Source organism: Rhincodon typus, chromosome 4 (genome assembly GCF_021869965.1).
Source record: "Rhincodon typus isolate 14 chromosome 4, sRhiTyp1.1, whole genome shotgun sequence".
Lineage (NCBI taxonomy): Eukaryota > Metazoa > Chordata > Chondrichthyes > Orectolobiformes > Rhincodontidae > Rhincodon > Rhincodon typus.
Window position 1 is genome coordinate 45,252,103 of NC_063335.1, and position 13,931 is coordinate 45,266,033.

General features: G+C 44.0%; 1 long non-coding RNA gene across 2 annotated transcripts in view; it reads left to right on the plus strand.

The window, feature by feature from the left end:
• Positions 1-13,931, plus strand: part of LOC125483032 — a 75,023-nt gene that overhangs the window by 58,011 nt on the left and 3,081 nt on the right. For both annotated transcript variants that reach the window (XR_007262026.1, XR_007262027.1), the window contains one exon: positions 11,772-11,927. This is a non-coding gene — a long non-coding RNA (uncharacterized LOC125483032). The remainder of the gene's footprint in view (positions 1-11,771; positions 11,928-13,931) is intronic.

A 13,931-nucleotide genomic window follows, 5' to 3' on the forward strand; every position in this document is an offset into this window, starting at 1 on the left:
AAGAAACGGCAAAGATCCTCATCACGTGAAAACCATTTTTGATTGTTACTGTCTAGAATCTGAATTTCCTTTCCTTTAATTTTTTAAGGATGTGAGCGTCATCAACAAAGCAGCATTTATTGCCCATTCCTCATTTCTTTCAACTGAGTGGCTTACTCAGCTATTGCAGAAGGCTGCTTAGGGTCAACCACATTGCTATAGATCTACAGCTGGACAGGTAGTGGGGGCAGATTTCCAAACATAACAGGTAGCGTTCAAAATGTCAATCAATGATAGCCTCATGGTCACAGTTGCTCTGCTGAACTTTCAATTCCAGAATAATTAATTAATTTAAATTCCTTTGGTTGCCAGGAAGAGATTTTAACCCGTGCCCCCAGAGCATTAGCCTTGGCCTGTGGATTACTAGTCCATTGATACTCCCAATGCCCTACCACTCATTCGTTCTTGGCTTATGACTGCTCTCTCACAGCCATGGAATGAGATGAATACAACCATACTTAAGCTCAAGCAACATCCAGCAGGGCAGGGACTGAAATCATGGGCCCCAGTGCTGCCTCTGGTCCAGGACCCTGCCCTGACCCGTGCATAGTGGCCTTGCCCCTCGACTTGAGCACAGCAGGTCCACACCCAAAGGCTGAGGTGGGGAGGGGGGTGGGTGAATCTGATTGAGGTACACAACCAGGCATAAGGTAGATAGGAAGAAAATTTATTACAGGAGTCAATATCTGGGGGTATGGACTTGAGGGAAGGGGGCAGGATGTTTAGAGGTGATTTTAAGTTATTTTTCACCCAGAGGATAAGGGGTATCTGGAACTCACTGACTGAAAAGGTAGAGGCAGGAACCCTCTCACATTTAAAAAGCAATGAGATGTACAGTTGAAATGCCATACCTGCAGGCCAAGTGTTGGATAAAGGGATTAGGGTAAATAGATGCTTGATGAATGGCATGGACCAGATGGGCTGCAGGGGCTCTTCCTGTGCTGTAAAATACTATGACCCCATGAATCTATGACCATCTGCAGTTTTTAAATGGGCAAAGTATGTGGGGATGACTGGGATGTGAGACAGAGGATTAGGTATGAGGATACAGTCATCTTCAATCATCATATACCCACTGCTGATCATGGCCCTACATCCCAAAAGTATTCAACATGGTCTCTTGTATGGTACTTGGAAATGTATTGGAAACAATTAAGAAGTAATAGCAGAACATTTGGAAAATCATAGCCAAACCAAGTAGAGTCAGCAAGGATTCATGAAAGAGAAATTGTGTCTGACTAACTTATTAGAGTTTCTTAAGGAAGTCTCAACCGGTAGATATGTTGTATTTGGACTTCCAGAAGGTCAATAAGGTACCTCTCAAAACATTAAATCATAAGATAAGAGCCCACAGTGTTGGAGGTTGTATTTTGGCATGGATAGAGAATCGGCTAATGGGCAGAAACTAATGAGCGGAATAAGAGGCTCTTTTTTCAGGTTGGTTACTCACGAATGGGGGATTCCACAGGGACCGATACTGGGACGGCAAATATTTACAATAGAACATAGAACATAGAACATTACAGCGCAGTACAGGCCCTTTGGCCCTCGATGTTGCGCCGACCTGTGAAACCAATCTGAAGCCCATCTAACCTAAACTATTCCATTATCATCCATATGTTTATCCAATGACCATTTAAATGCCCTTAAAGTTGGCGAGTCTACTATTTTTGCAGGCAGGGCATTCCACGCCCTTACTACTGTCTGAGTAAAGAACCTACATCTGACATCTGTCCTATATCTATCACCCGTCAATTTAAAGCTATGTCTCCTAGTGCTAGCCATCACCATCCGAGGAAAAAGGCTCCCACTGTCCACCCTATCTAATCCTCTGATCATCTTGTATGTTTCTATTAAGTCACCTCTTAACCTTCTTCTCTCTAACGAAAAACAGCCTCAAGTCCCTCAGCCTTTCCTCATAAGACCTTCCCTCCATACCAGGCAACATCCTGGTAAATCTCCTCTGCACCCTTTCCAATGCTTCCACATCCTTCCTATGATGCGGTGACCAGAACTGTACGCAATACTCCAAGTGCGGCCACACCAGAGTTTTGTACAGCTGCAACATGACCTCATGGCTCTGAAACTCAATCCCTCTACCAATAAAACCTAACACACCGTACGCCTTCTCAACAACCCAATCAACCTGGGTGGCAACTTTCAGGGATCTATGCACGTGGACACCGAGATCTCTCTGCTCATCCACACCACCAAGAATCTTACCATTAGCCCAGTACTCTGTATTCCTGTTACTCCTTCCAAAGTGAATCACCTTACACTTTTCCGCATTAAACTCCATTTGCCACCTCTCAGCCCAGCTCTGCAGCTTATCTCTGTCCCTCTGTAACCTGCAACATCCTTCCGCACTATCCACAACTCCACCGACTTTGGTGTCATCTGCAAATTTACTAACCCATCCTTCTATGCCCTCATCCAGGTCATTTATAAAAATGACAAACAGCATCAAAATCACCCTCAATCCCATGCCTCCGTATTTTCTGCAATAGCCTACCATGGGGAACCTTATCAAACGCTTTACTGAAATCCATATACACCACATCAACCGCTTTACCCTCATCCACCTGTTTGGTCACCTTCTCAAAGAACTCAATAAGGTTTGTGAGGCACGACCTACCCTTCACAAAACCGTGTTGACTATCCCTAATCAAATTATTCCTTTCTAGATGATTATAAATCCTATCTCTTATAATCCTTTCCAACACTTTACCCACAACCGAAGTAAGGCTCACTGGTCTATAATTACCAGGGTTGTCTCTACTCCCCTTCTTGAACAAGGGGACAACATTTGCTAGTCTCCAGTCTTCTGGCACTATTCCTGTAGACAATGACGACATAAAGATCAAAGCCAAAGGCTCTGCAATCTCCTCTCTAGCTTCCCAGAGAATCCTAGGATAAATCCCATCCGGCCCAGGGGACTTATCTATTTTCACACCTTCCAGAATTGCTAACACCTCCTCCTTATGAACCTCAATCCCGTCTAGTCTAATAGCCTGTATCTCAGTATTCTCCTCGACAACATTGTCTTTTTCCTGTGTGAATACTGACAAAAAATATGCATTTAGCGCCTCTCCTATCTCTTCAGACTCCACGCACAACTTCCCACTACTGTCCTTGACTGGCCCTAATCTTACTCTAGTCATTCTTTTATTCCTGACATACCTATAGAAAGCTTTAGGGTTTTCCTTGATCCTACCTGCTAAAGACTTCTCATGTCCCCTCCTGGCTCTTCTTAGCTCTCTCTTTAGGTCCTTCCTGGCTAACTTGTAACTCTCAAGCGCCCTAACTGAGCCTTCATGCCTCATCTCTACATAAGCCTCCTTCTTCCTCTTGACAAGAGATTCAACTTCTTTAGTAAACCACGGTTCCCTTGCTCGACCACTTCCTCCCTGCCTGACAGGTACATACTTCTCAAGGACACGCAGTAGCTGTTCCTTGAACAAGCTCCACATTTCAATTGTGCCCATCAATAGATATTAATGACTTGGAGGAAGAAAGTGTATGTACTGTAACCAAATTTGCAGACAACACGAAAATAGGCAGGCTGTGAGAAGGATGCAAACAGTTTGCAGAGATATTGATAGATTAAGTGGGCGGGCAAAGAAATGACATGTGGAATATAATGTGAAAATACATTAAGTTGTTCATTTTGGAATGGAAAACAAAACAACAGAACATTACTTAAATGGTGAAAAACTGGAGAAATCTTCACCACAGTGACTTGGGGGATATTTGTGCATGAAACACAGGAAATGAGCACACAGGTGCAGCAGGTAATCAGGAAGGCTAATGGAATGTTGGCTTTTATTTCAAGGGGGTCAGAGTATAAGAGCAGGGAAATCTTACTGCAACTGTACAAGGTGCTGGTGAGACCACATCGGGAGTACTGTGAGCAGTTTTTGTCCCCTTGCTCAAGGAAAGATATCATTTCATTGGAGGCAGTTCAGAGAAGGTTCAATGGGATGATCCCTGGTATGGATGGATTGACTGATGAGCAAAGACTAAACAGGTTGGGAGTCTACTTACTGGAATGTGGAAGAATGAGAGATGATCTCAAGGAACATATAGGATTCTTAAGGTGATTGCTGGGAGGATGTTTCCCCTCACAAGAGAGTCTAGAAGCAGAGGGAGTAGTCTCAAAATAAAGGGGGACCAATTTATGGCTGAGATGAGAAGGAACTTCTCTCAGAGGGTTGTGAAGATAGATTCTTGATTAATAGGGGAATCAAGGATTACAAGGAAAATGGAGGAATTTTGGATGTGAAGAATGCCGGATCAGCCGTGATCCTATTGAATGGTGAAGCAGGTTTGAGAGGCTGAATGGTCTACTCCTGTTCGTATTTCTTATGGTCTTATGGATAGGACCTGCACCTCCCAATCTGATCAGTTCTTTCTGTGTTTGATTGCATGAAATTTTCTCCAGCAAGAGAAAGGGATTTATGTCAATGTGGATGGTGCTATTTGTTTGGCTGATTTGGTTGTCATAGTTGGGTACAATGTGTGCAACTTGAGAGCTGTGGATGTGGGTGCAGGGGAGCATATGCACATCAAGTATAAACCCTGAGAGATAGAGATTGTTGGTGTGTGATTGGAGATTATTGGCAAATTCAACATTGTGTGAGTCTAGTGGTGCAATTGGTAGGACATAGCATTTGAAGATTCATTCATTACCATTAACTATTCATGTGAGGTCATTGGATTTCAGGCCTTTGCAGCCACACTCTCAGCATTGACCTCCACAGAACTTTGGTCCCACTGCCTTCTGAGCATGAGTGTGGAAAGTCTTCTGACTGTCTGCTGATACAGGTCTACTCCTCTCACTCATCTCCACTAAGTCCTCCAATGTATTGTCTGAAACCATGGAGCCATTTCTCTCTCTCTGGTCTTGTGTTTTCCCAGTCACAGTCACTTCCCAAATGACCTCTAGCACTACTTCAACCTTAATCAAAAATGCAGCTTTAATTGTTCACTTGCTTAAAGCTCAGAAGTTTAACGCCCATTCTGCTTGAGTTAGCCCAGCGAACATTAGTGTTGGATGTAGGTTATGGTGTATCACCTGCCAATGCACTTAAAAGGGAGTTGGTTCCATTAACATCATCATTGTGCATCCAAACTGAACTAGAACTGGAAGCCCAATGAGACCACTGTTTATGCCTCTCCTGGGCCACCGCTCCTTGTCACTGGTTAACTCCCCCTCACTGCTCTCTCCCACTGGCTGTCCTGCTGATGTTCACCTTTGTCACTGGCTCTCCCCCTGGTCACATCTCCTACCACCTGCTCTCCCTATTGCCCCCTCCACTTGCAGTGACACTGTCCCCCTCCCTAGCTGCTCTCCACATTGTCCCATTGACTGCTGGCTGCTCTCACATCACCTCTGGCTAGTCCCCCCCTCTCACGGATTGGTCCCTCATCAGGCCTCTAGCCTTCACCACTGGCTAGTCCCACCTCACCACTGGCTAGTCCCACCTCACCACTGGCTAGTAGCCCCTTCGCAGTAGCCCCCTCGTTGCCCAGCTTGCTACTTTGCTCAGAGAGATGGAAATAATTCATTTCAGAGGCACCACACTGCAACATGAAATAAATAGGAGGACAAGGTGAAAATGAAAGCTTGCCGTAGTTCCAAGGGACCATAGGCTGCTGTCTCATTACAGAGATACAACTGATAGTTCACCTAAGGGTCACCAAGAGTAGAGGTTAAGAAGGTGGAACCTTCATGGTGACCTCAGCCTGTGGAGGAATTGAACCCTTGCTTGTTGTGGAGCCACTGCGTTGCAGGCACTGAACTGCATGGACTGTGAGGCCGCACTACCCCTGAGCCCCTGCAGTTGCAGTGTGAACATATGCAGCCTTTATACAACGCTGTCACATATAACCTCCTCAGCCAGAACTGAAAACCTGACTGGAGACTGCCATTCAGCAGGATTTGAGTAGAGAGATGGCAAAATCAACTTTCAGCCCATTTTCTGAAGCCACCTGTTTTTTTCAGAGCTGGAGGGAGTGATTTCATTGGTGAGAAAACTCCATTTTCAGAACCTGCTCTGTATGTCATTTCCTAGTCAGATTCCAAGGAGTTTAAATTTGGGCACTAGAGGGCAACATGTTCACAAGCAACATTTGTCCAAGATCTTCCGTTGGCTACGCTTTAATGTGATCAGTCCAGTTTTTTCCTGTTTTGACCCATACCCTGTCACAAGAGGGAGCAAAACAATTTTCTAGCTCTGTCACATAGTGAGCGTGTACCAACTTCCATGAGCAGTGGGGGAAAAAAACTTGGGAATTACATTTGTGATTGGTGAGAGCAGCACAGACTGCATATTTTGACTAATTTATGGGTCGTTTTGGGCAGCTAACTGGACTAAAAGGTAGATGGGGAGGGTGGAGCAGTTGGGTTTAGGGGGAGGCTGTCAATGTGCCTGATTTGCAGACAGCAGTCTATTGTTTGCCCAAAACTAGCCCGCAATTAAAATTGTCCCAAATTGAATTTGTCCGTTTTGTCAGCTTGGGATAGTGGTGGGATGTACACTTTTTGGGGCAGATTCTACATAAACTAAAAGCTCTGGTGTATTATACAGATCCATGTTTATTTATATCCAATTCTGAGATGAACACAGTCTTCCTTAAATAAAATGTAGTTTATTACGACTCAGAATGGTGGAATGAACAAGCACCATCTCACACGCTAATAACGCACCCTGGGCTAAAAAGTGTTCTGGTCTTTTTTTTAAGGTGTTTGCTTTCATGGTTCATGACCTGTGTGTGCTGATGGTCTTTGAGGCTGGAAACACCCAATCTTAGCACCGTCTCCTAGTTTACCTGATTGTAACGGTCTGAGCAAGCCCCATGCTGCTGGCTGTCTAAATGCTGCAGCGAGTCTGCTCCTGTTAAAGGCAGCCTGGTCCTTCTTAAAGGGGAGCTGCATACAGTTAGAAGAAAGTGCAGCTGGCTGCCTGTATTGACACTGACTACCTGTGGGAGCTGTATTGTTGGGGCATGAGAGAGGACAGATGGCTCCTAGGTTCACAGATGCTACATGGGAGGCCTTAGTCAGAGAGGTGGACAATGCTTTTATTCAAGAACGGTCACATGTCTGCTTGTGATACCCACATGATTTCCACTGCATGATAAATTTAAAAAATTGCAAGGATCAACCAACCATTAAACATGACCTTTCTCGACCACACAACAGCATTCAACTCTACCAACCATGAAGGCTGTCAAGAAACTTGTCAAACTTGACTGTTTTCAGAAATTTGAACCATCCTTCACCTACTCCATCATGACAAGCAAGTCACGATCCTTAATAAGATCCTAGCTTAGTGAACACTGGGACCAACCAATGCTGAATTGTCATAGCAACTCTTTTCTCTATTTCCCTCACATCAAGACGGCACCTCATCTCCAGCAAGTTACTGACAGAAATTAAGATAATCTGTAAACAGTCAGGAAAATGTTCAATCTCTGCTGCCTTCAATCCAAACTTCGAAACATTGGAGCGTCAGCCATATAGTGCAGTATGTATTTGGCATGTGTGTGTACTCACTCAGGAACTGAGCCTCACATCACTGCTGACTTCTCCTTCAAATTATGTGAGAAATTGAATATGAGGGGAAGAGTCTTTCAGGAAACACCTGAAAACGAAGGTCCCTTTCCAACCAGCTCTCACAGCAAAGCTCAAAGCTCTAGATGTGTGCCATCAGTGGTACCTTTGCAAGCTCCTTGGCAAGAAAGATTTCAACAACAGCTTCCTCTCCCAAGCCAACATGCCCAGCCTTGAGATGTTGAACCTTCCAAACCAGCTCCACAGGGTGGGAAATATTCATATGCCCAGATACTAAACTCCCAAAAAAATTGCAATGACAGGAGGACGGCAGGAATGCATGAGGAATGTCCTTAGATAATGCCTGAAGAGATCAAACCTACTGGCTAATTTATGAGACACCCTGGCTTCTCTCTGACCTAAATGGAGATGGCACAGTTGGCAAGGCACCAACACATTGAGAGGCTTCATCAGGAACGTTCAGGGATGAAGGCAAGGTGTCAGAGGGAATGCAAAACTCACTCATCAGATCCTTCAAGCGCTATCTGCCCATCAAGTGCAGAGTATGCAGATCAGACACCCAAACTCTATCAGCCATTTCAGGCCCATTAAGAACGAGAGCAGCAAGTCATCCTCAATCTCAATGGACTATTGAGATAAGAACAGGTCCATGGGGCAGAACTTCATGTTCCCTAGCTGGTGATTGTGCAGGCAGTTGGTAGTAGTGGCATAGAATTCCTCAGAGCTTTCCCACTGCCTTTCCACATGCTCCAGTCTCTCTGGAATTTCACTGGAAGAGGCCCCGCTGCCTCCCAATCAGTGGACTCAGTCCAGCCTGCCCTCCCCTCTCCCACTCCCCTCAATCCTAGATAAAAACCGAAAGACCTGCGGATGCTGTAAATTAGGAACAAAAACAAAAGTTGCTGGAAAAGCTCAGCAGGTCTGGCAGCATCTGTTCTGAGAAAGGGTCACCGGACCTGAAACGTTAACTCTGATTTTTCTTCACAGATGCTGCCAGACCTGCTGAGCTTTTCCAGCAACTTCTGTTTTTGCCCCTCAATCTTAGTCTTGGTGATGGTGTGTTCTTCACTGAATCTTCAAAATCCTGTCATTTGGAAAACTCTGGCCATGGAGATGCAAAGGATAAGGGAAGTCCTTTTTCCATGAAAGCCAGGAGATCTTCATGGACCAGCCACTGAATGGAAACAGGTGGCAAACGAGGTCATTGGAAGGAGTCTGGCTCTGAGGATTTGCTAACAATGCTGTAGGCGGTTTGATGCCCTAATGTTAATGGTCACGGTCAGTGAATTTATCTTCATAAGACATCTTGTTCCACCATTTGAACAAGCTCCCCCACTGCCCATTGCACCATTCCCATTACTCATTTAACAGAAGTCCCTGACACTCTGGACTCATGTCAAATATCTACAAACGCACATTGCAATGATGCAAACCACAACCCAGTCCTGCTGACTCAAAATACCTCCAGCTATTCAAAATTGGGAAACCACATCACCCAAACACAGTGCTGCACAATCACTGACAGCCTTCCATCTCTCTCTGTCTTGCAGCTCAGGATGGCACACAGTAGTTGGGTGCAGAGCTGAAGCAACAGTGGAAAAGGGCACCTGCATCTTCTGAGCCCTTTAAAGGAGACTATTTTGTGCTTCACTGAGATCTATTGAGTGCAAGTTCATAGTTCCTTGAAAGTGGAGTTGCAGGTAGATAGAATAGTGAGGAAGGCGTTTGGTATACTTACCTTTATTGGTCAGTGCATTGACTGTGGGAGTTGGGAAGTCATGTTGTGGCTGTACAGGACATTGATTCAAGCCATTTTTGGAATTGCATGCAATTCTGGTCCCCCTGCTATAGGAAAGATGTGGTGAAACTTGAAAGGGTTCAGAAAATATTTACAAAGATGTTGTTAGGGTTGGAGTGTTTGTGCTATAGGGAGAGCATGGGTAGGTTGGGGCTATTTTCTTTGGAGCATCAGAGGCTGAGAAGTGACCTTATAGAAGTTTATAAAATCATGAGGGGCATGGATAAGGTCCCATTGCACTCTTTACTATCTACTACACCTTCAATTTTAGTGTGATCTGCAAACTTGCTAACCCTACCTCTTATGTTCACATCCAAATCATTTATATAAATAATGAAAAGCAGTGAACCCAGCACTGATCCTTGTGGCACACCACTGGTAACAGGCCTCCAGTCTGGAAAGTAACTCTCCACCACCATTCTCTGTCTTCTACCATCGAGCCAGCTCTGTATCCAAATGGCTAGTTCACCCTGTATTCCATGTGATCTAACCTTGCTGACTAGTCTACCATGAGGAATCTTGTCGAATGCCTGGCTGAAGACCATATAGATCACATCTACCGCTGTGCCCTCATCAATCCTCTTCATTGCTTCTTTAAAAAACTCAATCAAATTACTGAGACATGATTTCCCACGCACAAAGTCATGTTGACTATCCCCAATCAACCTTTGCCTTTCCAAATATATGTAAACCCTGTCCCTCAGGATTCCCTCCAACAAATTGCCCACCACCGATGTAAGGCTCACCAGTCTATAGTTCCCTGGCTTTTCCTTGCGACCTTTCTTAAATAGTGGCACAACGTTAGCTAACCTCCAGTCTTCCAGTACCTCACCTGTGGCTATCAATGATACAAATATCTCAGCATAGGGCTCAGCAATCTCTTCCCTAGCTTCCCATAGAATTCTAGGGTACACCTGATCAGGTCCCAATGATTTATCCTTCTTTATGCATTTTAGGATGTCCAGTACCTCGTCCTCTGTAATGTTGACATTTTTCAAGATGTTGCTATTTATTTCCCCATATTCTCTATCTTCCATATCCTTGTCCACAGTAAACATTGAAGCAAAATACTTGTTTAGTGTCTCTCCCATCTCTTGCGGTTCCACATGTAGGCAGCCTTGTTGATCTTTAAGGGGGCCTATTCTTTCCCTAGTTACCCGTTTGTCCTTAATGTGTTTGCAGAATATTTTTGGATTCTCCTTAACCCCATTTGCCAAAGATATTTCATGTCCCCTTTTTGCCCTCCTGATTTCTCTCTTAAGTACAGTCCTACTGCCTTTACACTCTTCCAGGGATTCAGTCAATCCCTGCTGTCCACACCTGACATAAGCTTCCTTTTTTTCCTTGACCAAACCTCAATTTCTGTAGTCACCCAGCATTCCCTGCACCTACCAACCTTGGCCTTCACCCCAATGGGAGCATACTGTCTCTGGACTCTCGTCATCTCATTTTTGAATGCTTTCCATTTTCTAGCTGTCCCTTTACCTGAAAACATCCTTCCCCAATCAACTTTTAAAAGTTCTTGCCTAATACTGTCAAAGTTGACCTTCCTCCAATTTAGAACTTTAACTTTTAGATCCGGTCTATCTTTTTCCATCACTGTATTAAAACTAATAGAAATATGATCGTTGGCCCCAAAGTGCTCCCCAACTGACACCTCAGTTACCTGCCCTGCCTTATTTCCCAAGTGTAGGTCAAGTTTTGCTCCTTCTCCAGTAGGTACATCCACATACTGAATCAGAAAATTTTCTTGTACATACTTAACAGATTTCTCTCCATCCAAGCCCTTAACACTAGGGCAATCCCAGTCTATGTTTGGAAAGTCAAAATCCTCGACCATTAGCACTCTATTATTCATGTAGATATTTGAGATCTTACAAATTTGTTTCTCAATTTCCTACTATGGGGGGTGTTCTCAGTACAATCCCAATAAGTTGATCATCCTTTTCTTATTTCTCAGTTCCACCTAAATAACTTCCCTTGACATATTCCCAGGAATATCCTCCCTAAGTACAGCATGGTTGGTGGAGGATGGTACAATACCAACATTTAAAAGGAATCTGGATGGGTATATGAATAGGAAGGGTTTAGAGCGATATGGGCCAAATGCTGGTAAATGGGACTAGATTAATTTACGATGTCTGGTTGGGCATGGACGAGTTGGACTGAAAGGTCTGTTTCCACGCCGTACAACTCTATGATTCTGTGATGGTATGTTTCTGCTTCCTGTTCCTTCTCAATAACCAGCTTATTCTCATCCTGCTATCTGGTAATGATGGTCTCACCATTGTCCTGTTGCTTCCCAACCCACATCCCATTCCTCACCGTAACCTTCCCCTTCTGAGTTCCTGCTTTCAGATACCTGAGAACCACCATCTTGCCAGCCCCGGCACTGGAAGGAGAGAGGAGATTAACAGCACAGCCCTGATAAAGATGCCCTATGACTTGATCTGACAGGCAGAGCCATCATCTCATATACTGTTACTGCAATTATTGAAAAGCCATCAGCTCACGGTGAGACATTAGGCATGAGAGGTTGAAAGAAATGTTAGTGTGTGCACTAACGCCCCGGAGGATGAGGGCACAGATTAGTTCTTTTCCAGGGGGAGTTAAATGTGGATTTTGTTAGGCTGGCATGGCAGGGAGATACTGATGAGGGTGTGCACTGAGATGCTGATTTGGGCATTGGGGAAAGTCTACTCCATCACCCTGTCATGCTGCAGACTCAGAGTCACTGCCACCATAAAATTTGTGGGAGGGCCATTCTTGTAGCTGCTAGATTGTTCTTTAGTGAGCAACAAGTGAACATGTGGAAGGGACATACGTGGTTCAAGTTGGTGTATTGTTGAATCAGTTGTTTGACATCAAACCCTGCCTAGTTGGGAAGTTGTGACTGGCCTTCTCAGTACTAAGGGTTTCACACTTCTCCAAATGGAGGGTATCCAGCTTCCATATTGTCAATTCCAGTGACGCTATGGATTCTGTTTCACAGCTTTCATCTTACGTTGCACTATCAAGAAGCAAGTGGTTTGAAGTATGGGTCTGTGGGAGGGTTGTTTAATTAGCTTGATCGACATTTATTTCTCTTCTTCAAAATTCTCATCACAAGGTGGATTACGCACTTCAATTTTTTATTTTCCTATTAGCAGCACTAGCTTTTTATCACTATGGGTTATAACTGTCACGAGTGAATTGTATTTTGTCCTGAGGAAATCAAACTCATTCTTGAATTTCTCAAAAGTATATCACTGACTCAGTCAATGCTTAGCCATGAGCAAAGTTTTGTCAAGTTCTATTCCTGACTCAATGGCCCAGTGCTTTGCCCTTTGGCTATCCTTAGCCATCGCTTGTATTCTACTTCTGACAAATTGGCAGGTGAAAAGAGAAACCAATTTCCATATAATCGGTGAAAGAACACAGAAACTAATCGTGCTCCTAAAACCAAATGTGTGGAAACGTGCTCTCAGCCATATTGTGCAAGGGAAGGTGAAATGGTATAAATCTTGTGAATGCGTGTTGAAGGGTCTGGGGCTGGTAGTGAGGCAACAGTCTGTAAATAGATTGTGAGGATTGACAGCAGTCAAGAATGGGAATAGAATTGAGAGGAGCTCTTCTTCTCTACTCCAGCCAGAAATGTGTGTGTGCTTCCTGCTAACTTTATTGTAAAAAAGGGCCGTTAACTGTTTGACATTGAGAGCACCATCTACTATTTTGGTGCAAAAAACACAACCAATAGAAAAAAAAAGAACCAAACATTGTGCTGTGTTTTCCTGTCCTGCTGCAGAATGTTAATAATGCAATTGGATAAAGGAACTAGCTGCATGTTGTTCCCTATTCAATTAAATCAAAGAGAAACAATTGTGCGTTCCCCTGTGTGTAATGGCCTGGGGACTGGGCCTTTTGTCTGCACACCATTGAGTTACATATGTTTAGTCTACACATGTGACTGAATCATAGATAATACAATTCTTTCAAAGGAATTACAACAATTTATATGACGTCAATTTATATGATGCACTTGCAGGTGAATGAGATCATTTTCTGTATCAATATGTAGAGGAACCAACTAGGGGACAGGCCATCCCTGACTGGGTGTTAAATAATAAGGAAGGAATAATTAGCAATCTACCTCTGCGAGGCCCCTAGGGGAAGGGCGACCACAATATGATATAACTCTTCATTGAGGTGGAGAGTGACATCTCCAGTAAGGAAAGGAGGTAAAGAGAAAACTGGGAATGATAGATTGGTTAGCCTGACATCGATAGTAGGGAAAATGCTAGAGTCCATTATAATAGCAGAGCACTTGGAAAATAGTGATAGGATTGGACAGAGTCAGCATGGATTTACAAAAGGTAAATCAAGCTTGATATGGCAATTGGAATTATTAGAGGATGCGACTGGTTAAGTTGATAAGGGGGAACCAGTGGATGTGGTTTACTTAGACTTTCATAGACTCCATAAGAGATTAGAATATGAAATTAAAGCACATGGGATTGGGAGTAATGTACTGACATGGAC